Genomic DNA, 23,426 nt, shown 5'->3' with positions numbered 1-23,426 from the left:
GCCCGTATCTCCTGTTGTAATCCCGTTAGCTATGCTGACCGCCGTATGTCGGGAAGTGACACCTGGAATTTCTAATGGCCGTGGTCGCTCTCATCTACCTTCACTACTGCAAAAATCCCTCTGTCAGAGTTCTCAACGACGATACAAGGTATACATAATTGGGGCAATAATTCTCTGCAGACGATATGCTATTCTGTTAGGTTGACAGAGATATCATTGATATTTAGATATATAATTAAAATCCACGATGAAGCCGATATCTTCCAGTCTTGTCAGTTCAATATTTCACTACTCCGTTTTTGGCTACTCGATAAGAATTATTCTGTCCAACACGTATTCTCCACCATTCTGATTGGAGAAATGAACAATTTTGTTAACTTCAACGCGCGCCACCCATGAACAAATGGAGAGCAGTTTATAGTGTTCCACGAGCTGTAGGAATTATTTTTTAACTTCCCATCGACGACTAGGTAATTTGCTAGCGTTTGAGAAATGAGGAAGGCAGTAAGTTGCATCGATACCGGCATTTACCTAAAACAATTTAGGGAAACCATGGAAAGGTATACGTGGAATTCTGGAAGAGGATTTGAAATGCCACCCTCCCGAGTACCATTGCGAAACCTCGTTCGGTTCCAGAGTCCAGAGCAACTTGTTACATCGCATGGTGGCTGAAATATACAGACAGTACGTAATATTAATTCAATAAATAACGAACGAGGATCATGATCTTTGAGAGCCTTCTCTTGAATATATGTAATGAGACCTGTACTTAGATTGTGTAAAATTTGTTATTCAGCTGCAGAGAGAGTTCTTGCTCACAGGAGCACGAATTACTATCTTTAATAAGTACTCCTTATAAGAGGTGTGCCTATGTACACATCCCTGCGCCATGTTTAATGGCTTACAATTCGGATCTTTCCAATCTCTTGTTAAGCACCGCTAATAGCTGTATACCCCTTTTTTCTCGGTGGGGTGCATATATGTTCAGTGGTTTTAGACAACATTCGAAACAAACGCTGTAAAAGTCGCGGTGTGCACATGTGTGCTGTTAATTTTTGGAACACAACCTACGACCAGCTTAGAGACAGAAGTGATGACTCTTTCTGCTGGACATGACCGTCATTTTGCAGGACAATGCTCAAGCACGTAGCAGTCCAAGCTGTTACTGATTTGTTCGACTGATGGGGCTGCTAAGTGCTATACCGCCTATTGCACTCCCCTGACTTATGCCCTTGTGAGTTCAACTCGATTTCTGAACTGAAGGAAACACATCACGGCATTCGCTTCAGAACTGCTACAAATTCGTCGGGCAATGGACCGCGCCGCTCGAACTGTCAAACAACTGGCACTGCTAAGAGTATCCTACGACATCCACATCATTGGCAAAGGGTTACACACAATGCTGCTGACTGCTCTGAAGGTCGATAAAACTTTGAAACACATATCTATTTTGTAGGAGCTGTAAAAAAATAGTAGCCACTATTAAAGTTCCGGGGGCAACGGCCTTGCCGCAGTGGATCCACCGGTTCCCGTCAGATCACCGAAGTTAAGCGCTGTCGGGCGTGGTCGTGACTTGGATGGGTGACTATCAGGGCCGCCATGTGCCGTTGCCATTTCTCGGAGTGCACTCAGCCTCGTGATGCCAATTGAGGAGCTACTCGACCGAATAGTAGCGGCTCCGGTCAAAGAAAACCATCATAAAGACCGGGAGAGCGGTGTGCTGACCACACGCCCCTCCTTTCCGCATCCTCACTGAGGATCACACGGCGGTCGGATGGTCCCGATGGGCCACTTGTGGCCTGAAGACGGAGTGCACTATTAAAGTTCCAAGCCTCATAGTATAAAAATCCTATGCTATACTGTAAACGGAGAAATTAATGAAACGCTGTGTTACGACATGAGCATGGTCTGTAGTTATAGTAAGATACTTAAAACAATGACGTGTTAATAGAGGTTTTACTTGTCACCTGGAATTGGTTTGTATTTTCTTTCTCTTTTTTCCTTTGAAGCTTCTTGTGTAACTTTTTCTACAATGAGTTGCTTGCTGCACTTCTCGGTGAAGTGACCAACGGTAGTCCCCTATAATGTTGGTGTTCCGGCGGCGTTGGTAGTATTTTTCCATGACTTTAATATCCTGTTGAAAACGCTCTCCTTGCTCCTCTCTAACATCTCTCGTATTGTCCGGGAAGAAATCAAGGTAACTGTTCAAAAAGTGAACTTTGAGGCTCATTAAATATCCTAAGGTTTTAAACGTCTTTAACATTGTAGATATAATAGCTGGGTCTTTTTCATGTCCTAAGAACTTTCTAACGACTTGGTTGAATGATATCCATGCTTCTTCCTCATTTAAGGTCATTGTGGATTCAAAGTTAACATCAAACATCAATTTCCTAATGTCAGGTCCGATAAAGAAGCCTTCTTTTAGTTTAATTTCTGAAAGGTGTGGAAAATTTTGACATATACTTAAAACATGTTGCATCTTTAGGCAAAGCCTTTACAAACTGTTTCATTTGGCATAAGTTTATATGTGGAGGTGGTAGGAATATGTTTTTTGGATCTACAAGGTTCTTGCACAGGTCAGGTCTTTCTGCACCAGTGTCCATGCCTAGCCCTAATGTTCCATTCATACAAGAAACACGGAAATTTGGTAAAGCCGCCTTGCTGACCAAGGAGCGTACCTGTTACTTTTAGATCGCCACATATCATCCAACCATGAGCAGAACAGCCTGTTCTATCTATCAATATTTCTGTTTTCATAGCTTTCTTTCATATGTACAGACTAACAGGTATAGATGCATACGTATTACCACTGTGTAATAAACAGCCTTTAAACTTGGTTTGGATGAATCATTAAACAGCCTCCAGACTTTTTTTTGTATTCAGTACCAAACTCATTCATCAGTCTGGGAATGTCTGAGCAGTACACAAAGCCACCTTCTTGGTGAAAAAACTTGGAAAATGGCTGCTTTCTCTTTCCATACATGTATATGCTGGTCTCAACTGCCAATAAGTTCTTTTCTTTTAATCTAGAGGCAAGCAATTCAGCTTTTTCCTTCGTTAAGCCCAGATCCCTAATCAGATCGTTAAGCTCGATATGAGTAAACAATTTGGGCTCTAGACTTTCTATATTACAGTGGAATTCATCATCATCTGGTTCATCTAAATCAGTTTGTACATCAGGAAATACTTCTGTTGGAATAGAATTTAAATGATCTGGTGGTACAGGAACCTTCAAAACTACACCATGCCCTACTGGTCTGATGATGGACGGAAGGTTAGAATAGCTTATTACCTTCTTGTTTTTCGAATTATGACCAGTAATATCAATACTGCAAATGTAGCAATCATCGGAATGATTTATTGGCTTCCTCAAAGTCATAGGAACAGCAAATCTAAAGACTTTTTTCTCGTATTTGGACCATTTTCTCAGATCTTCAACACACACACATAACATACATTATGTGGCGCCCAAGACTTATTTTGATCACTAAGTTTAGATCCAAAGTACGATAGAATAACCTTTTTCACAATGTCTGTAATGTTTCTTTTGCGTTTTTTAATCATAAATTCACCACAAATATGACATAATCTGTCAGCAGAGATTTTACAACGACGATTAGACGTTGTACTGAGCATATGTAAAGGAAACAGGAAACTGATGTCAGGCTGACAGTAAAAAAAACACCATCTGTTCACACAAAAATAGAATCGACCTTTTTTTGCCAGCAAATGTTTTTCAGCAGTGCTAGCAACGTCATCTACATTAATTACACCTCCTTTTTAAATTATTTTAACTATATAAAAGCTGTTCAATTCTTTAAAAAATTGCTTAATTTAATAAATGTATGTGTAAAATATGAGGAAATGGTGGCTGATACAGTTTTTGAAGTATCATATTTGCATTTCCCACCCTAAAAAACATGAGAATAAGGTATTTTCAACAAAAAGGCTTTTCCACCGTTTGCGTGTGTAATCTGTGTAACAGCCCAAACATTGAATGCAAGCATGCAAACGTGCGAGCATTGTGCTGTACAAATAATGGATGTCAGTTTGTAGGATGGAGTTCCATGACTTGTGTTGTGTTACCAGAGGAGGCCGAATGCACGCGTTATAGCTTACGCAGGCTGGCGTGAGGAGGGAAGGACTATACAGACGTGAGGTCTGGAACATGACAGGGAATTAGAATTCAGAAAGCGGACGTAATTAGTTTGATATTTAACTTTAATCCATTAATGATGAACGTCGCTCTTGGCGGTACTTGATTCACAATATTATCTGTTCAGAATTCATTCTAATTACTGAATATGGCGCCTTGCTATGTCGCAGCAAATGACGTAGCTGAAGGCTGTGCTAAACTGTCGTCTCTGCGAATGAGAGCGTATGTAGACAGTGAATCATCGCTAGCAAAGTCAGCTGTACAACTGGAGCGAGTGCTAGGGAGTCTCTCTAGACTAGACCTGCCGTGTGGCGGCGCTCGGTCTGTAATCACTGATAGTGGCGACACGCGGGTCCGACGTATACTAACGGACCGCGGCCCATTTAAAGGCTACCACCCAGCGAGTGTGGTGTCTGGCGGTGACACCACAACTGGCACTTTGTCGATCAATACAGAGATAGTTAATGCTCTTTGTGGATGACGCTGGAATTGTCGTCCGATAATGTCCAATATGTGATCGATTGGAGACAGCTGAAGGTAACATGTTGTGACCCTCTGTGTAGCATGTTGGGTTCTAACAACACTATGTAGGCGAGTGGTATCCGGTTGTAAAACAACCCCCTGGATGCTGTTCATGAATGGCAGCACAGCAGGTCCAGTCACCGAACTGACGTAAAAATTTGCAGGTAGGGTACGTGAGATAACTAAGAGAGTGCTCCTGCTGTCATACGAAATCGCACAACATACCATACCGCCATGTGTGTGTCCAGTGTGTCTAGCTTGCAGACACTTGCCGCGTTTCAAGGCTCTGACGTTGTCTATACTGACGGTTCAATGGTTGCTGGTGGTGTCGGTTATGCTCTTACTCTAGCGGATCATTATGAACAACACTCATTGCCGGTTGGCTGCAGTGTTTTCACTGCCAAGCTGGTCGCCATCTCTCGCGTCGTAGAGTATCTCCGCTCCTGCTCAGGTGAGTCCTTCGTTATCTGTAATGACTCCCTGAGCGGTTTACGAGCTATCGACCAGTGTTTCCCTAGCTCTCGTCTGGTGATGGCTATCCAGAAGTCCCTCCATACTCTTGCCCGTTGCGTCCGCTCTGTGGTCTTTGTGTGGACCCCGGGTCGTGTAGGCATCCCGGGAAATGAACGTGTTGACACGCTGGCCAAACAGGCCGGTATACCAGCCTTGGAGATTGGCTTCTCTGAGAGTGACTTCAGGTCAGTTTTGCGGCGGAAGGTACTTCGCATCTGCGGTGAAGAATGGCGCACCAAACTTCGAGCCATCATGGACGCTACCAGTGCGTGGCGCTCCTCCTTGCGAGTCTCTCTCAAGGACTCTTGTCCTCTGCCGGCTGCACATTGGCCACACCTGGATGAACCACAGTTATTTATTGCGCCGAGAGGACCCACCTTTATATCGCTGCTGGTCAGCTCTGACTGCCCGATTTTAACTCCGCTCAGGCAGACGTGTGCGCTGCCTGATACGCTTCCTGCACTTTATCAGACGACGTTGCGATGGCAGGGGGTTTTTATCGCTTGCTCTAAGTGTTTGCCTTTTTTGTGTAGAGTCTGGCCATTGGCCTACGATTTTAGACTAGGGTTTTTAGTGTGTTTCTTGGTGGTTGGATTTTGCTGTTTTTGTTTGCCGGCCGGGGTGGCCGAGTGGTTCTAGGCGCTACAGTCTGGAACCGCGCGACCGCTACGGTCGCAGGTTCGAATCCTGCCTCGGGCATGGATGTGTGTGATGTCCTTAGGTTAGGTTTAAGTAGTTCTAAGGTCTAGGGGACTCATGCCCTCAGAAGTTAAGTCCCATAGGGCTCAGAGCCATTTGAATCATTTTTGTTTTTGTTTCTATGGTCGGCCAATCACTGTCACACTCGACGTGATTTTTAATTCCTTTTGTCTAATCTCTGTCTGTGGCTTTCTTGTCCTGTGTCGTCTCTTGTCATCTCCATTGTTTGTTTTTATTCCCTGTGGGTGTTTAAAGTTCATGGAAAAAGGTACCGATTGCCCTAGTAGTCTGGTCCCTTCAATGCCACACACCAACCAACCAACCAACCAAGCACGCAGACAGGTTAGTTGAAGGACGTGTATTTGGTCGGAGCTGTCCTTGAAGTAACAGATTTGTTAGTGTAGTTCATCGTCGTCCTTTGGAGCCCGGTCTTCTTGCGACTGCACATTTTCGTGATCACTCCTGCCAACAATCACGTACCGTGGCTACATTCCTGACAAGCCTTTCTGCAGCATTGCAGAAGGAACAACAACTCACCACGTCCACTCTCAAAGATAACTGACGCTCACAACCGTTAGAGCATGTACGAGGGCAGTTCAATAAGTAATGCAATACTTTTTTTTCTCGGCCAATTTTGGTTGAAAAAACCGGAAATTTCTTGTGGAATATTTTCAAACATTCCCGCTTCGTTTCATATAGTTTCATTGACTTCTGACAGATGGCAGCGCTGTACGGATCTGTTAAAATGGCGTCTGTAACGGATGTGCGTTGCAAACAACGGGCAGTGATCGAGTTTCTTTTGTCGGAAAACCAGGGCATCTCAGATATTCATAGGCGCTTGCAGAATGTCTACGGTGATCTGGCAGTGGACAAAAGCACGGTGAGTCGTTGGGCAAAGCGTGTGTCATCATCGCCGCAAGGTCAAGCAAGACTGATCTCCCGCGTGCGGGCCGGCCGTGCACAGCTGTGACTCCTGCAATGGCGGAGAGTGCCAACACAATCGTTCGAGATGATCGACGGATCACCATCAAACAACTCAGTGCTCAACTTGACATCTCTGTTGGTAGTGCTGTCACAATTGTTCACCAGTTGGGATATTCAAAGGTTTGTTCCCGCTGTTTCCCTCGTTGTCTAACCGAACACCGTAAAGAGCAAAGGAGAACCATCTGTGCGGAATTGCTTGCTCGTCATGTGACTGAGGGTGACAATTTCTTGTCAAAGATTGTTACAGGCGATGAAATACGGGTTCATCACTTCGAACCTGAAACAAAACGGCAATCAATGGAGTGGCGCCACACCCACTCCCTACCAAGAAAAAATTTAAAGCCATACCCTCAGCCGGTAAAGTCATGGTTACAGTCTTCTGGGACGCTGAAGGGGTTATTGGTCAAACGATCAACTCTGAAGTGTATTGTGCTACTCTTCAGAAATTGAAGAAACGACTTCAGCGTGTTCGTAGGCACAAAAATCTGAACGAACTTCTCCTTCTTCATGACAACGCAAGACCTCACACAAGTCTTCGCACCCGAGAGGAGCTCACAAAACTTCAGTGGAATGTTCTTCCTCATGCACCCTACAGCCCCGATCTCGCACCGTCGGATTTCCATATGTTTGGCACAATGAAGGGCGCAATCCGTGGGAGGCACTACGCGGATGATGAAGAAGTTATTGATGCAGTACGACGTTGGCTCCGACATCGACCAGTGGAATTGTACTGTGCAGGCATACAGGCCCTCATTTCAAGGTGGCGGAAGGCCGTAGCATTGAATGGAGATTACGTTGAAAAATAGTGTTGTGTAGCTAAAATATTGGGGAATAACCTGGTGTATTTCAATGCTGAATAAAACAACCCCTGTTTCAGAAAAAAAATGTGTTGCATTACTTATTGAACTGCCCTCGTATTTAAGGCAAACCTGATCTGGATCCTCAGAGTGAAGCCACCAGCTCCACTCTTATGCCACCGGAGTGAAATACATCGTTTTTCCTTTACTTCGCATGACTCCTCCTTGGTTTTGCGACTCTCTTTCCGTCAGTTTACATCATCCGAAAACTCTAGACTGAGAGTTTGTCAACATCGATAATTAATGAGGAGAAAATGTTCAAAGTCAGGCGTAGCTTGTGCGGGATTATGTTTTAAATTCGATACTTGTTTGCTCGTCGATTTTGGTGTTCCTTCCGTAATTTCAGGAACATGTTATTGTTTTATGTATGCCATACACTTAGTAATTTTGTGAGTAGTAGTCGGAGTCCGTTTCTCCCCAAAATGAACAGCGCCACATCGACGCAGCACGCAAGTGCCTCGATTCTCGCGCAGTTAAGGCATAACGAGGCATGGCACGTAATCGCACCCCTGTAGGCGAGACCACTGCTTAACGGTGAACATGGTTCAACTCTTCTGGACTAAAATCAGTTCTTGATAATTGTTGCTAGATAGGCATTTACACAGGATGAAATATTAAAAACCCTCACACGGAACGTCTTCGAAAATACACTTACGAAAAAGAAAATCACAGCGCCAAGAAGAAATTGTGAGCCATAAAAGAAATTTAGTAGGTGCGTTTCTAGTTTCGCACCAGTCGCATAAAAGTGGCGCTAGCAGCGCCGCTACGAGAATGCAAATCAGGTTCGATAAACGCTGTAACGGTCGTCAGCGTTAGCTCCTTTTGAGACTGGGCGTGGTGAGTCAGTCAACAATGCCATCAAGGCAACATAGACGTCGTTGTCTATACGAGGCCAAGTAAATGGGCTACAAGAAGCTGTATGTTCCTTCTGAGATACTGCAGAAAACTTGGGAGGAATGTAGCCGCTGTACACGACTGCTGTCAACGGTGATTACGGGACTGTACGGTCGTAAGAAGACTGGCACCGGACGGCCATGTCCTACTACGGAGAGGAAAGACCTTTGTGTTCGGCGTTATGGCTCTGGAGTATCGTGCTGCATCCTTAACGGTTCCTACATGACTTTCTGACTCAGGATCAACGGAAGAGAACTTTGTATTGCGTATGGTTCAAATGGCGCTAAGCACTATGGGACTTGAAAGCTGAGGTCATCAGCCACCTAGACGTAGAACCACTTAAAGCTAAGGACATGTCAGACACATCCATGCCCGAGGCAGGATTCGAAACTGCGACCGTAGCAGCAGCGTGTCACGTATGATTACGTCGAATCTTGTCCCCCATTTGAAAAGATCATCCCTTTGATATCATTTTTAACTATTACATGTCCAGCCTCCAAGATACGATTTCATGATTTTGTTAGATCTCATACCTGCAATTCGAAACGTGACTGTATTTGAGTCAGTCTGCTCTGAATCCGCTGCGGCGAGTTACATATCGTCATACATCACTAAAAGTAGTTTACAATAATGGGTAATAATAGCATTATTTAAATATTTATCACGTGTTTCTTGTTTGGTACTGTACTATAGATTGTAATTTAGGTATAAGCCGTGGAAGAAAATTCAGAATATAATATTGTGTTGTTGAGGCTCTTGAACATCGCGCAGAGGTTTTTGTTAACATCGGCTGCTGAACTTACTTGTTGTAGTGTGTCTACATCTGTGTGCGACTCAATTTTCAGTTGTTCCTTAAGAAGGATACATTTACTTTACGCCCATAATATGTGGCTGGTGCTTGCATGTCCACGTCTCAATACACTCTTTAGCGTCAGACGCAGTTACTCTACAATTTCCTTGGATATCTTCCAAAAATTCCGTTCCATTGCTATTAAGGTATTATCAAACAATTAGTTGCATATGTGAGGTTCTCTATCAAGACATTTGTAAACTGATAATGCCATAAAGTGGTGATGACTAAATAATTACTAAGTAACTAAGGTGTTCTGTTCTTCAAATGACCATTTACTGCTTGGTTCGAGCATTTCCTTCCTGCTTCTTTAGTATGCGAAAATACTTTTAATTTTCTGGTTACTTGAGGAATTTCTTAGATTCTCCATGTTTGCATTAAAACATCTTCCTCGGAAAGGTCTATACTAGACTTAATTATTTATGTGTTGGGAACGTCAGTTCTACACACGTTACACATTGTTACTGAATTAGATTATTCCTCCGTATAATCAGTAAAATGTATTCAAAATACAAGACATAATTATTCCACAGTGTTTGAGGGTTGCTTGCAGATGTCACACGACTTCTTACACACTACGTTTAACCTGTCTTACCGGTGACAGAATTAGTTTGAATCTCAAGTACATGGCGTCATATTATGAAAATCTTACATACTTCATCTTCTGTCGAATCACATTTTCGGTTTATATCACGTCTTGAAGTGTGACAGACGGACGCTAAGTTTGACATTTCAGTATGTGAGAATTATAATTCACCAGCTCACAGAATAGTTACTCTTTTAGAATACTTAAGAAATAGTTGATTACTACACAAGAAAACCATTTTAAAAGCCGGCCGGGGTTGCCGAGCGGTTCTAGGCACTACAGTCTGGAACCTCGTGACCGCTACGGTCGCAGGTTCGAATCCTGCCTCGGGCATGGCTGTGTGTGATGTCCTTAGGTTAGTTAGGTTTAAGTGGTTCTAAGTTCTAGGGGACTGATGACCTCAGAAGTTAAGTCCCATAGTGCTCAGAGCCATTTGAACCATTTGAAAATAGCGGATCTAAGGAGCTACGATTACTAATTCCTATACACAGTTACGATTTTCCTGTCTTTAATGGTCATAGTAATATAGAATGCAGATTAAAATTTATTTTGAAAGCAGACAAAAGCGGAGGAGAATCTCGTAACCAAAAAAACTCGTTTCGCTGTGTGTGGAGCTAAGGACCGGCAGACTACAAGCCACTGAGATCTCCCAGGTCCACCGGCTCGTCGCAGAAAGTCCAGGAATCAATTTAGTCGAGGCTGGGTATAAGGCAACGTGCCCAAATCCAAATGTGTGTGAAATCTTATGGGACTTAACTGCTAAGGTCATCAGTCCCTAAGCTTACACACTACTTAACCTAAATTATCCTAAGGACAAACACACACACCCATGCCCGAGGGAGGACTTGAACCTCCACCGGGACCAGCCGCACAGTCCATGACTGCAGGCCCTGAGACCCCTCGGCTAATCCCGCGCGGCGTAACGTGCCCCCGCTGCTCTACCGGTATGGCCAGCAGCTGCGCCAACACCACAGGGTCCCACACGCGCGAAACCTGAAACCCCGTCTACAGCCGACGCGGTGTGATCGTCCGTGGGTTGCTCTGGACCGACAGCACTATCTCTGCAAAACGAGTCGCCAGGAAGCACAGGCTTCCACCTCACGCACGACACATAAATAAACAGTACATCGCTCCGAGAGGCTAGTCAGTCAGATGAAAACTATATGGGAAATAGTCAAAGTTCAGACGTCAGTACACAAAATTCCATAACAATTAAAGTAAATGACAATTCACATGTTGTAAGTACTTTCTAATATGACTTCCTAAACGTAGGAGCTAATTTAGGATTAAATGGTTCACTGAAGAAGGAAGAGAATATATTAGAAACTTTTATCCCTCAAAACTTCAAGCAACTAGAAGTACCACCAACACCCTACACTGAAATCAATACAATTACAAAAATCTTAAGAAAAAAAGTTCATATGGGATTGATGGAACGTCAAACAAAATTATGAAAGGTTGTTCCACCTCAATAAGTAATGTCCTTAGCGATTATGTGCAATGCATCGCTGGCACAGAAAATTTTTCGAGACGTGTTAAAATATGCAATTGCTAAACCATTTCATAAGAAAGGTGACACGACACACTTACACATTTATTATCCAGTTTACTTCCAAAATACAGGAAAAAGTAATGTAGTCAAAAGTGGTCGCGCACTCAAGTGGAAACTATTTACTTCGAACATCGGAGTTCGGATTCCAGGAGGACTGGTGGACTGAGAACGCTGTTTATAGATTCACTCATCAAATAGTACAAGACTTAATAATATATCGCCAGTTTGTAGGGTTCGTGGTCTTTATAACGCCTTGACATTGTAAAACCTGTTACTTAGAGAAACTCAAGTTTTATGGAACTGATGGCTTTACACACAGTTAGCTTGAATCATTCTCAACAAAAAGAATGCAAAAGGTGGTGTTGAATAATTCAATGTCGGAGAGGTAGAAAATTTGAGTGACCTGGGGAAAGTCATATAGTGAGGATCCACTTTTGGATCCTCTCCCATTCCTTATACTTAAGTGCCAGAGGTCATGGGATAGCGAAGTGCACATACATTTGTACAGATGGCGACAGTATCGTATACGCAAGATGTAAACGGGCAATGCATTGGCGGAGCAGCCATCTGAGCCCAATTGATTCATATGAAAACGTTTCCGACGTGATTATGGCCACACGACGATAGTTAAGACTACTAACTCGAAATGGTAGTCGGAGCTATCAGCATGGAAGAAATTTCGGAAACTGTTAGGCAATTAAATATTCCAAGATCCACATTGTTAAGACTGTGCCTATAATACCAAATTCAGGCATTATCTCTTAAAACGGACAACGCAGTGGCCAATGTCCTTCACTAAACAATAGAGAGCATTGCGTTAGCACAGATTTGTCAGAGCTGACAGGCAAGAAACACTCCGTGAAACAGACGCAGAAAGCAACACGGGACGTACGATGAACGTATACGCTAGGAAAGTGTAGCGAAATTTGGCGTTAATGGGCAATGGCAGCAGACAACCGATACTAACAGAACGACATCGCCTGCAGCGCCTCTCCTGGGCTCCTGATCATATCGGTTGGACTGCAGATCGCTGGAAATGGTGGCCTGGTCAGATGAGTCTAGATTTCAGTTGTTAAGAGCTGATGGTAGGGTTCGGAGTGTGGGGCAGACTTCACGAAGCCATGGACTCAGGTTGTCAACATGGCGCTGTCAAAGATGTCGGCCGCTGCATAATGGTGTGAGCTGTGTTCACATGGAATGGACTGGATCCTCTGCTCCAACTGAGCCGATAATTGACTGAAAATAGTCATGTTCGGCTACTTGGAGACCATTTGCAGCCGTTCATGGACTTCATGTATCCAGACGTGTCACCAGGCCACAACTGTTTGCGATTGGTTTGAAGAACTTTCAGGGCAATTCGAGAGAATGATGTGGCAACCCAAATCGTCCGTCATGAATGCCATGGAACATTTATGTGACGTAATCTAGAGGTTAGTTTGCGCACAAAATCCTGCACCGGCAACACTTTCACAATCACAGACGGCTATAAAGGCAGAATGGGTCAACATTTCTGCATGGGACTCGCGATGACTTGTTGAGTCCATGACAGGTAGAGTTGCTGCACTACGCTGAGCAAAAGTAGGCCCAACAAGATGTTAGGAGGTATCCCATTAGTTTTGTCACTTCAGTATATGTTCTCCAGTATGTAGCAGCAGTAATGACTAGAAAGCAGACAGTCCAGCACCCATAAAACGCTGCAACCGCTTTCTGATATCCACCCCCAAACTGTGACAGAATTTACCCCACGCCGTTGCCTTTAATGGAGATATTTGCTGTCGAATCCCGCTCCTCTTGTCGATATACATGGCGAGAACTATTTGGTGTAGTAGAAACACATTCTCGTCCTTAAATATAAAGTACTTCCAGTTAGAAAGCGATTTCCTCCCGTACGCCAGTGTGAAGTTCAATCTCACAGACATATATTGATATTACAACGTTTTCTTCATCGGCGAATTTCTTCCACTCCTACTTTTCTCATTGTGACTGCGACGTATGGTCGACCCGCTCACCCTTAGCTGACGGATGATTTTTGCTTCAGTGCTCGTCCTGTAAGGGTCTTCATCAATACAGTGGAGTACAGGTACTATCGTCTCGATCCTGCATGGTAGGCCGTGAACGTCCAGGGCGACAACGACGGTATACATGGTCTTCATCCGCCATCCCCATTAGCCACGTATGCATCTTACATTTTCTGCATCCTAACGCTCGGGAAGTAAAGCCGACGCCGTGTCCATCTTCAAAAGGCCCATGACTGTGACCTTTACCAAATTCCTTAAGCTGTGGCGTACTGCGAGTAAGAACCTGTTGACAAAGCAAGAAGAAACGACGTGCTATTACATGTGGATGACAAATTTATTTTCCACTACCTGCTTTGAAAAGATTTCACTCGTAAGTTCCCAGTAAGTATTGTGTCCACGAAGTCTTTCGCCATGGTATACATGAATAAAACGTTCTCCGTTTTCCAGCCGCGTGAATTCACTTCCATACATGGCTACACTCCATACAAATACTTTCAGAAACTACTTCCTGACACTTAAATCTATACTCGATGTTAACAAATTTCTCTTCTTTAGAAATGCTTTCCTTGCCATTGCCAGTATACATTTTATATCCTCTCTACTTCGACCATCATCAGATATTTTGCTCCCCAAATAGCAAAACTCCTTTACTACTTTAAGTGTTTCATTTCCTAATCTCATTCCCACAACATCACCCGACTTAATTCGACTACATTCTATTATCCTCGTTTTGCTTTTGTTGTTGTTTATCTTATATCCTCCTTTCAAGACACTGTCCATTCCGTTCAACTGCTCTTCCAAGTCCTTTGCTGTCTCTGACAGAATTACAATGTCATCAGCGAACCTCAGTTTTTATTTCTTCTCCATGGATTTTAATACCTACTCCGAAATTTTCTGTTGTTTCCCTTACTGCTTGCTCAATATGCAGATTGAATAGTATCGGGGAGAAACCTTGTCTCACTCCCTCCCCAACCCCTGCTTCCCTTTCTTGCCCCTCGACTATTATAACTGTCATCTGATTTTTATACAAATTGTAAATAGCCTTTGGCTCCCTGTGTTTTACCCCTTCCACCTTTAGAATTTGAAAGAGAGTATTCCAGTCAACATTGTCAAAGCTTTCTCTGAGTCTACAAATGCTAGAAACGTAAGTTTGCCTTTCCTTAATCTTTCTTCTAAGATAAGTTGTAGTCAGTATTGCCTCACGTGTTCCTATATTTCTACGGAATCCAAACTGATCTTACCCGAGGTCGGCTTCTACCAGTTTTTCCAATCTTCTGTAAAGAATTTGATTTAGTATTATGCAGCTGTGACTTATTGAACTGATAGTTCGGTAATTTTCACGTCTGCCAACACCTGCTTTCTTACCCCCAATCCACATTCACCTACTATGTTTCCTTCTCTCCCTTTTCCCACTCTCAAATGCCAGTCACCCATGACTACTAAATTTTCGTCACCCTTCACTACCTGAATAATTTATTTTATCTCATCATACAGTTCATAAATTTCATCATCATCTGCAGAGGCACTTGGTATATAAACTTGTACTACTGTAGTAGGCGTGGACTTCGTGTCTATCTTGGCCACAATAATGCGTTCACTATGGTGTTTGTAGTAGCTTACCAGTACTCCAATTTTTTTATTCGTTACCCCTATTTGATTTTATATTTCTAACCCTGTAGTCACCTGACCAGAAGTCTTGTTCCTCCTTCCACCGACCTTCACTAATAGCACTATATCTAACTTTAACCTATCCATTTCCCTTTTTAAATTTTCTAACCTACCTACCCGATTAAGGGATCTGACATTCCACGCTCCGATCCGTAGAACGCCAGTTTTCTCTCTCCTGATAACGACGTCCTCTTGAGTAGTCCCCGCCCGGAGATCCGATTGGGGGACTATTTTACCTCTGGAATATTTTACCCAAGAGGACGCCATCATCATTTAACCATACAGTAAAGCAGCATGCCCTCGGGAAAAATTACAGCTGTAGTTCCCCTTGCTTTCAGCCGTTCGCAGTACCAGCACAGCAAGGATGTTTTGGCTAGTGCTACAAGGCCAGATCAGTCAATCATCCAGACTGTTGCCCCTGGAACTACTGAAAAGGCTGCTTCCCCTCTTCAGGAACCACATGTTTGCCTGGCCTCTCAACAGATACCCCCCCGTTGTGGTTGCACCTACGGTACGGCTATCTGTATCGCTGAGACACACAAGCCTCCCGACCAACGGCAAGGTTCATGGTTCATCTTTATTTATTAGCACGTATTATAAATATTTGCTTGTTCCCAAATGCAAACACCAGGTACAATAGTGTTTTGTTAGTCAAAAAATTAAAGATTGTCTTATATATATATATATATATATATACTCCTGGAAATGGAAAAAAGAACACATTGACACCGGTGTGTCAGACCCACCATACTTGCTCCGGACACTGCGAGAGGGCTGTACAAGCAATGATCACACGCGCGGCACAGCGGACACACCAGGAACCGCTGTGTTGGCCGTCGAATGGCGCTAGCTGCGCAGCATTTGTGCACCGCCGCCGTCAGTGTCAGCCAGTTTGCCGTGGCATACGGAGCTCCATCGCAGTCTTTAACACTGGTAGCATGCCGCGACAGCGTGGACGTGAACCGTATGTGCAGTTGACGGACTTTGAGCGAGGGCGTATAGTGGGCATGCGGGAGGCCGGGTGGACGTACCGCCGAATTGCTCAACACGTGGGGCGTGAGGTCTCCACAGTACATCGATGTTGTCGCCAGTGGTCGGCGGAAGGTGCACGTGCCCGTCGACCTGGGACCGGACCGCAGCGACGCACGGATGCACGCCAAGACCGTAGGATCCTACGCAGTGCCGTAGGGGACCGCACCGCCACTTCCCAGCAAATTAGGGACACTGTTGCTCCTGGGGTATCGGCGAGGACCATTCGCAACCGTCTCCATGAAGCTGGGCTACGGTCCCGCACACCGTTAGGCCGTCTTCCGCTCACGCCCCAACATCGTGCAGCCCGCCTCCAGTGGTGTCGCGACAGGCGTGAATGGAGGGACGAATGGAGACGTGTATTCTTCAGCGATGAGAGTCGCTTCTGCCTTGGTGCCAATGATGGTCGTATGCGTGTTTGGCGCCGTGCAGGTGAGCGCCACAATCAGGACTGCATACGACCGAGGCACACAGGGCCAACACCCGGCATCATGGTGTGGCGAGCGATCTCCTACGCTGGCCGTACACCACTGGTGATCGGCGAGGGGACACTGAATAGTGCACGGTACATCCAAACCGTCATCGAACCCATCGTTCTACCATTCCTAGACCGGCAAGGGAACTTGCTGTTCCAACAGGACAATGCACGTCCGCATGTATCCCGTGCCACCCAACGTGCTCTAGAAGGTGTAAGTCAACTACCCTGGCCAGCAAGATCTCCGGATCTGCCCCCATTGAGCATGTTTGGAACTGGATGAAGCGTCGTCTCACGCGGTCTGCACGTCCAGCACGAACGCTGGTCCAACTGAGGCGCCAGGTGGAAATGGCATGGCAAGCCGTTCCACAGGACTACATCCAGCATGTCTACGATCGTCTCCATGGGAGAATAGCAGCCTGCATTGCTGCGAAAGGTGGATATACACTGTACTAGTGCCGACATTGTGCATGCTCTGTTGCCTGTGTCTATGTGCTTGTGGTTCTGTCAGTGTGATCATGTGATGTATCTGACCCCAGGAATGTGTAAATAAAGTTTCCCCTTCCTGGGACAATGAATTCACGGTGATCTTATTTCAATTTCCAATAGTGTATATATATATATATATATTCAGATCTGTCACTGCTGCTGAAATTCCAGCCATTTTGGAGAAAGATGAAGGCTTTTTAGAGGCAGACATATACATTGATCCTCTGAACGATTGGTGGAAGACAGAAGCAGCCAGTGCGGATGATGGCACATGCGGTACTGTAGAAAATTTTTTTGGTCGACAACTTCCCGTAGTAGCTACAGCAAAAGTCATCAGACGGGGCGGAACTGAGACAGGAGCAGAACTGCTTCACCTGAAACAGAACCTCATTCTAATCAACATGAAAATATTAGTAAAAGAAGCCCAGGGGATCGCTCATTGTCTTATGATTGGGTGAAAGCGTATTCTTGGTCAATTTACTCAACTGCAAGAATAGCTATCCCCTCTAATCATGTTGAATGCTCTTATTTTTTTACTTTTTTATTTTTTCCTTTTTCTTCACGATGGTGTACTGAATCACCTTCGAGATATGTTTACCCTATATGTTTCCCAGAAGGGTGACAAGAGCTTCGAAACTTCATGTGACGAACTGATACGTTTCTCGATAATTTCGATTCTATGAAGATATCTGACCATTACTAGATGGAGATGGAGAGACATATATTACATCTGTCAGTTCAGCTGTGCGACGCAACGAATTTGTAACAATAAAACAGTTTGTACAGATAACTCCAAAATACTATCAGGTGACCGATTTGTTAAATTAATAGTTCTAACTAAACATCTGAATGACCGCTTTTTGTCTCGTGCTCATGTAGGGGAGCATCTACCAGCTGATGAGAGTATAATACCGTGTTATGGCAGGCACGGAGCAGAGCAGTTCCCTGAGAAGTAAGCCCATAAGATTTGGCTTCAAGATGTGGTGCCTCTGCGAGCCACTTGGGTACCTTGTACAAAGTTTTTCTTGCAGCGGAAGGGATATTGATCGGCTGAAAAACATTATATTAAATAAGCATGTGGATCTGAAAATAGTCAGACTTGCCACCAGCCCCATTAAAAATGTACGCACGACACTTTTTTTCCTCAATATACTTCGCCAAAAAACTGAAAGAAAATGGAATTGGATTCACGGGCACAATTATGAGCAATAGAATACGGATGAGCTCCACAGATGATCCAAAGAAAGTAGCCAAATCCCCTCGCGGTAGCTTTGACTAAAGCATAGAAAAACGCACTGGATTGGTGATAGCTATTTGGAACGACAACCGATCAGTTAACGCTAACCCCATCAGATCACCCTATAGATGGTCCCAGGCTGAAAAGAAAAAAAATAGTTCAACAGCCGAACGTAGTCGAAGCATATAACTGTTCTAAGTGCGGCGTGGACCGGTTGGACGAAAATATTTCGCGTTATCTGACATCTGTACGATTAAAATAATGATGGCCGCCAATATTTATTTTCTATACAGACGTGTCAATACGAAGTGCATGGTAACTTGTAAATGACCGCTTCTTAATCAGCCTACTGGATTGCGATATAACTGACCGTGATTGCATATGCCTAATGAAAGTTTACGCTGAATAAGGATATGGTTACGGAAGAAAAAAAGAAAACAGCCGATACTTGGAGGAAAGTGTACAACAGACTCTTCTGAAGGAAGAATCTATTCTAAATTTAAGCTAAATTTAGATGATAATTTTGAAGAGGGTGGAGTATAGTGCAATCGCTCACGAACCGCACAAAGGGGGGAAAAAGGGTACCTCCCAATATTTACTATAAAAAGCACTGATAACACAAAGAAAACACTGATTAGTTAAAAAAGGGATAATTAAACGCTCGCCAGCCCGCTAGCCAATGAATCTCAAGAATCTTGAAAAAGGTAATGGCAAAGAAGTTAAAGCAAATAATCAGTAGCGTGCCAACAGAAGGTTGTCACGCTTTTCCACAGCACAACAGGTCACGAGAAAGTAAATGAATCAGAAAGCACTGAGTTTGCAGTTACTTATTCTGAAATACTAAATTTTGAAAGTAACATTACATCAAGTTACTGGTTAAATAAATGACTGGCTTAACAAGAACTTTGTTAAGTAAAAAAATAACTTTCAGTAACCTCTGTGTAACGTAGCGCAAAATTTAGAAAAGGGCAAGCAATTTACTTTTGATTCTTTACCAAGCCACCAGAAGTCGCTCGCTACACTAAATACAGAATAAATGAAATTGCGCACTCTTAATTTGTGCTATATGTTTAATTATTAGCTTTGCCAGTGAAATTTTACTTCACTTTAAGTAGCCTTTTTTATGCAATACAAGAATGAACAATTACTGTGGCAGAAAATTTAGACTGAAACTGGTGTTTAGCCAATACACTAACTGCCATTAAATAGTTAATCATTTTTCATATTCTTGTGACACTCGGTGATAACACGGAAAGGAAAGGGACCTTTCTTGGTACTAATGTCTGAGTACAATGACAAGACAGGTGCCCTTCAAGTTTTAACTATTGCAAGTTGTTATTTAAGTTATTGATACTTTTTGAACGAAAATGAACTGGGCAAAGCCCCTACACATTTATATCGGTCCGTTAAGTCTTACGGTGCAGTAACTGTGTGAATGACGAAGAATGTAGCCGACGACAATGCTGTGCTGCCGTTGTTGTTGTTGCTGCTGCTGCTATTCGATGAGAAGAACCCCGAGTCGTCTCCAGAGCCACGGATAATTGTAGGACAGACAATAGTTGGAATTGCAGCTTCCCTCCGCCTATCCCTCTCCTACCGGTCTCTCAATACTCGCGGGTTAACAGATCAGGCACGTCTACATTAGCGTGCGCATGGCTGCACACAGCATCGGTGGGAACGTCCAACAAACACTCTTCAAGTCAGCAACGCGACAGAGACCCCCCCACCCACATACGCAAAGATAGATAACGACATAGCTACCATCATTCCGTCGTTGCTATCGATACATTTCGATAAAGTTCCCTTGGCTACTACCCAGCAATTTACAATATTTTTTATTATAATTACAATCAGCTATACACACTCAAAAATAAATACACTAATACATCTATTACATATTAAATGGTTTCTGTAATACAGCTTACAGCTTGAGAATCAAAAGTACAGTGCATGTTATCAACGAATATTAAACGGCGAAAATTTTGGATGGTTTGGAAGGTATTTTATCTGCATTTTCGGTGCTAAAAGCCCAAAGCGCATGGTAACTTAACCGGAAAAATATAAATAACCAGAATCTTGACGGCCTCCCATTTAGAAAGAACACAGTACAAACGTCTTTGAAAAAAAAAAGACAAATCACCAACGTCAGGAGGAAGACCCAAATTTCAAAAGAATTATCAAAAAGGTCTATCGACACAGTACGTTTTGACAACATTGGTCACAAAACCACAAAGACATGCGAAAAATGTGAAGAAACATTTCATGAGCATTGTTTCAAGGGTTATCATTCTGAAATTTAACTGTTGGTCGGATACACGTAATAACTATTTGCGCTAGAGTTTCGTTTTGCTAAATAAATAAAATTATTGAACAATATACTGGATGAGTCACTAACTATTGCCACCAAGGATAACTCCGAAAGTATGACAGAAGCTGAAAAGTTCGTGGGACAAAAGTTGCATGGGACAATGGGTCTCATAATATGACGATGGGTTTTTGTTGCTAGGTGGTGTCGCTTCAGAGATATGAAGGTCAACTTTGTTTTTTTAAGTGGGATTCTATTGTTTGGTACCCATTTTCTGATAGCGGCTATCAAGACAAATCCAATGATGTGTAACCGGTAACCGTAAGGTCTTTGAAGGTCAACGAAAGTCACAAAGGTGGCATGAACGTCCATTTACAGAAAGTGTTCCAAATGATGACCATTGGTATCAATGCAGTGTTGCAATCTCCTTGTTATGGATTGAGTGGTATTCCTTATCACATCGACAGTTATCGAAGAACATGTTCCGACAATTCTATCTCGCATATCATAAGGTGTAGTTGAACGTCTTTATAAACGATCTCTTTTACGAATCCCCACAAGAAAAAACCCAGAGGCATGAAGTCTGGCGAACGAGCCGGCCACGACACATCTCTTGCACGTCCAATCTAACGATTTGGGAATTGTTTCTGCCACTCATTTCTAGCCATCAGCGAAAAATGTGCTGGGCACCCATCATGTTGATATTAGATTCTGTTCCTTGTTCCTAAACGTATTTCTTCCAATAACAATATAATGTTCCTTGCAGGAATGTGGTGTACTTCGTGCTATTAATATCTCCTTCGATTGAATAGGGGCCTGTAATTCTGTCCTCCAGAATCCCACACTATACATTCACCGACCACGGTTTTTGTTGTGCAACTTGCCACTGCCAACATGGATTTCCAGTTGCCCAATAATGCATGTTATGCAAATTAACAATTCCATGGTTCGTGAAGGTAGCCTTATAAGTAAATAAAATCAAATTAGTAAATGTGTCATCCCTCTGAATCTGAAGTTGACCTCGTCAGTAGAATGCAATGTGACGCTTACAATCCGTACCAGTTAATTGTTGGTGGAGACTGATATGGTACTGAATTTCGTTGGTATTCTCTATAAATGAGAAGCATATCGATTGGTTCTTCAGAGGGATACATCATTCGCATTCGATTGGTTCGACGATACTAATCTTACCGTTCCTGTTAGTGTCGTACTGCGAAACCGTCGAATGGTGTTTACATCTCAGTGGCACAGTAGGTGGATACGCTGAATTTGGCGAATGTTTACTATTTTCACGATATACGAGAGAGAATTGTCAGAGCATGTGCTTCGATACGTGTCGAAGTGAAAAGGAATACCAGTCAATCCACGGTAAGAAGAATGCAGCAATGCGTCGATATCAATGGTCATAACTTCGAATACTTTCTGTAAATGGACGTTCATGCAGTCTTTTTGAACTTGGTTGTTCTTCAAAGTCCTTCCTGTTACTTGTCATTAGATTCGTCTCGATAACTGTTATCAAAAAATAAGTACCAAACTATGGCATCCCATTTCTAAATCAAAGTTGACCTTCATATCTCTTACACGGTCCCACATAGCAATGAAAACCAACGTCATATTATGGCCCCTGTTGTACTATGAAACATTTGTCCCACAAAGTTTTCAGTTACTATCATACTTTGAGTTATTCTAGGTGGCAGTAGTTAGTGACTAACCCTTTATAAGCAGGGGGCAGTGATGATTTTGTATGCTGAAGGCTTCGAATTGTGTGTGGTTATTACATCGACACAGTATGTAGTGATATACAGAAGGTTAGGAAATCGGCTTCACGCTGAAATATTCAAGCTTCTGTTGTCAGTGACAGATCAGAGTAATTGAGGAAGTGTCCTTCCGTACTTCACGATCTGTAGACCACTTTGCAGGGTTTAACTGTGAGTGCAATATGGCGAACTTTACAAAATATTTTCGCCACTGGAAGTGTCGTCTGCTGAGAAAAAATGGCGTACAGTGCTCCCACATTGGCAGTATCAGTAACTTGGCAGGTAAATTCAGTAAGAGCCGATCAGAATGCTCCATTCATTCACAAGACATCCTTTCTGCTCGGATATAGGAGTCTCTTCAGACTAATTTGGACAAGATGGGGCAAGGCATCTATGGAAAGTTCTGAGAGTAAGGTGATGTCTTCTTTGTTCAATTGTTCAGAGATAAGTTGAAGCAGACCATCCATCCGTGTTGGGATGCTGACCCTCATCCGCCATTGAAGCATTCGGATATCTTCATACTAGCAGCTGTAGGACACCGAATATTCCATCCACTTTTCTCTTCTGTAGGACAGTGCTTCGAATTACGTTTGTGTAATTGTTCTGATTTTCCCGTCTGTGCGGAGACAGTGGTCTCTTTCCTAACAACAAGAATGCTATTATGATTAACAGGGTTTTTGCAAGCATGCAGAGACATAATGAGCCAGTATCGTTAGCAGCTCGGAACTGGTGATGTTTGGCAATAATGGGTGAAGTGATCCGCCTGAGTATCATAGTGGATCTGACGCGTGTCTTTCCAGGGCAAAACTAACACATGACTTCACCAGCCGAGAGT

General features: G+C 43.4%; 1 pseudogene; it reads left to right on the top strand.

Annotated features, from left to right (window-relative positions):
• Positions 1 to 1,495: 1,495 nt before the first annotated feature.
• LOC124724536 lies at positions 1,496 to 1,613 on the top strand (annotated as a pseudogene).
• Positions 1,614 to 23,426: the final 21,813 nt, after the last annotated feature.

The sequence above is a fragment of the Schistocerca piceifrons genome, chromosome 1 (genome assembly GCF_021461385.2).
Source record: "Schistocerca piceifrons isolate TAMUIC-IGC-003096 chromosome 1, iqSchPice1.1, whole genome shotgun sequence".
NCBI classification, from domain to species: Eukaryota; Metazoa; Arthropoda; class Insecta; order Orthoptera; family Acrididae; genus Schistocerca; species Schistocerca piceifrons.
The sequence above is the reverse complement of the archived record's forward strand: the minus strand, read 5'-3'. Positions and strand labels throughout refer to the sequence as shown.